We start from the raw sequence: 3,229 nt of genomic DNA, 5'->3' as shown, positions 1-3,229 counted from the left end.
CAAGAATGAAGTTGCTCCTAGCTGCTCAAGAGGCTTAGTTCTGAAGATCACAGTACTAAAATAGACTGATCAGAAAATTCTGAGACTTTTATCTTCAGTGAACTTGCCAAAAGGCAGGAATTTAGCTCAGGTGATAAGATTCCCAGTCTTGTGACTGAGAGGCTCTCAGTTCAAGCAATAGTAATGGCATAACACACAAAAAACTATAGTGAAGCTAAGCTGGGTAGTGCACATCTGTAATTCCAGCTACTTAAGATGCAAAGACAGGAAGATTGTGAGTTCAAGGTCAGCTAGGCAAAGTAAGTGAGATCCTGTCTCATAAATAAGAAAAAACTGTAGGGGGCTGGGAAGGTGGCTCAGTGGTAGAGTGCTTGCCTTGCATGCATGAGGCCTTAAGTTGGATTCCTCAGCACCATATAAGCAGAAAAAGCCAGAAGTGGTGCCGGAAAAAGCCGGAAGTGGCTCAAGTGGTAGGGCGCTAGCCTTAAGCTGAAGAGCTGAGGGACAACGCCCAGGCCCAGAGTGCAGGCCTCATGACTGGAAAAAAAAAAAAGACTGCAGGCATGAATAACATGGTACTTTGAGCACTTGACCAGCAAGTTCAAGGTTCTGGGTTCCATCCCCAGTACCAAAACACAGACAAAGAAAAGCACGTGAAGAATGTCCAGAGGTAGAGAAAATGAGGTAGAATTAATTAATACATGCAAAATAAAATTGCATACATCAATCGTATAGATAGTTGTATATATAGCTTATAAGAACAATGAAGTAATTCGAAAGGAGAAAATACTTCAATAATGAGTGTATTTCTCAAATTTAAGACTTCATATTTGGAAGGATTATAGCATACTGAACAGGTGAAAAGAAACATATCTGCACACCTCTATACACACAAAAAATAGAGATTATGAAAAATGAATATTTTCTTTAATCACATACAGTATTAGGACTTGAACCCAGAGATAAGGTTCTCACTTGGCCTATTTGCTCATAACTAGTGCTCTACCACTTGAGCCAGCCAGCCAGCTCAGAAAAAAGAGTCTCTTCGATTTCCTCTGTGAGGTGGTTTGTAATTTTGATTATTACATCTCAGCATCCCGAGAAGCTAGGATTACTAACTAGCTCATGATGATGCCGTATGGGATCAGCATCGGACTTGGAGCTCAATTCTGACTCCAACAAGGATAACTGGGATTCATAGTCAAGAAAAGAGTGCAGGGAGGGTTAGTGGTGGAAAATTAGTAAGAAAGACACTGACTTCACATGACTTTTCCAATACGGGGTGCAGGCAGACACTAGACTAAGGGAAGAGCTCACCATTGCCCACATTCAGAAAGAATACCCAAGACTACTCAGGTAATTTGAGTTAAGAGCTTCTTAGTTTACATACAGAGTCTTGGGACCTGTTCTACCCAGGCCGAGTTTGCCCCTGTTCCTCTGTATTTCAGAGTCCTCAGTAATTTGGGTTACACAATGAACCACTTGCCAAGACAGGATGCCTTACATTCTTTGTATTTATGCTAGTACTGTACCTTGAATTCAGGGCCTGGGTACTGTCCCTAAGCTTTTTTGCTCAATAATAGGACTCTGCCATTTGAGCAACAATGCTACTTTTGCCTTTCTGCTGGATACTTGGAGATAAGGGTCTCATAGTCTTTCCTGCTTCGGCTGCATTCGAACCACTATTCTTAGCCCTCAGTATCTTGAGGAGCTGGGATTATAAACATGATCCATGAACATCCAACCAGGATGTTTTCCTTAAGGGCCTCAGAGCTATTTTTCAGTGGTACCATAATGAAGTTAACAGCCTGTCTCCCTATCTCCAAGGAGTTTATCCTAGGTGACTTGCACCAAGCTATCAGAATCTGCTGTTTCCTAGAAACAGGGGTTTGATTCTTTCCTCAGGTAAAGGCAATTTCTTGACACAAAAGGCTCCTTCTAGTCCCAAATGAACTTGCATGTGTCTTGGAGTAGTAAGTGTTTTCCCAGCCAAGCCAATGTGGAGTATACTTGGACTTTCATGTATCTGCACAATGATGGGGTGAGGACCCTGGGAGGTCAGTGTCAGTTGGGAGAAAATGGTTAGGGTGAGATAGGATATCCCTGGCTGGGCTGGGGAGACTGGAAAGAAGGGAAAGAGGAATCCTTTCACTTAGATATACTACCACCATCACCAGCCATGTCTTACCTGCTCATTATCATATGTGAACTCACCCTGGATATTTACTCTTTCTGGCACATGGATCCCAATGGTGAGTGTACCCAGCCCTAAGCCTTGCCTGCAGATCCTTGACTATTCTTTACGGTCCACCTTGCTTTTCGACCTCCGCCTACATAACTCTAATATATTCATTATTGTGTGTGCCAATTCTAGGGCATGAACTTAGGGTTTCTTGCTGTCCTTTGGTTTTGCTCAAGGTTGGCATTCTACCAGTTGAGCCATTCCAGAGCACTTCCAGATTTTGGTTAGGTCACTGAAGAAAAGTCTCACAGGCTTTCCTATCCCAGCTCTCTTTGAATCATGACTCTCAGATCTCAGCCTCCTGAATAATTAGGGATATAGGTGTGTGTCATTGGTGCCAAGCCTCTCAGATGTTCTGTTTAGAGAATTAGGGACTTGGGCTGGTCAGATGGTGTCTCTTGTGGATGGAAACTGCCTACAGTATACATGCCTCTTCTCACTCTGGAAGGCCTGTGGACCATGTGCTGATTTGGGGATTGTTCTGGCTGATTCTGGCTGGCAGTGGATTCCAAATGTCCATTGTGTGCTGATGCATGATGTGTGTGTGTGTGTGTGTGTGTGTGTGTGTGTGTGTGTGTGTGTGTGTGTGTGTGTGTGTACTGTTCTAGTGGCTGTGAACTCTGGGTTTGACTCTGTGACTGTTGCACTGGCTGTTTCTCTTTGGCTGGCCACGTGGTGGCTGGGTCCTGTATACTGTCATTCCAACCACGTGTCTGTGACACTTACCCACTGAAAATTTCCCAATCTAGCTGATTCTCTCAGTTTGATTTTGGGTTCATCAAGCTTTGGACTCTGTCTAGCTCTAAATGTTTGCTTGAGTATGGCAGTGGTGTGTGTGTGTGTGTGTGTGTGTGTGTGTGTGTGTGTGTGTGTGTGTGTGTGTGTGTGTGTGTGTGTATTCAACTACTTGCATCTCTGATTCAGTGACTGTTCTGACAAATCCTCTTAAGTTGCATGTGTGTGATCTCTGATTAAAACTGTGCGCAT

Source organism: Dipodomys merriami, unplaced genomic scaffold (assembly GCF_024711535.1).
Source record: "Dipodomys merriami isolate MVZ:Mamm:240054 unplaced genomic scaffold, mDipMer1.0.p SCAF_3, whole genome shotgun sequence".
NCBI classification, from domain to species: Eukaryota; Metazoa; Chordata; class Mammalia; order Rodentia; family Heteromyidae; genus Dipodomys; species Dipodomys merriami.
Note: the sequence above shows the minus strand (reverse complement) of the source record.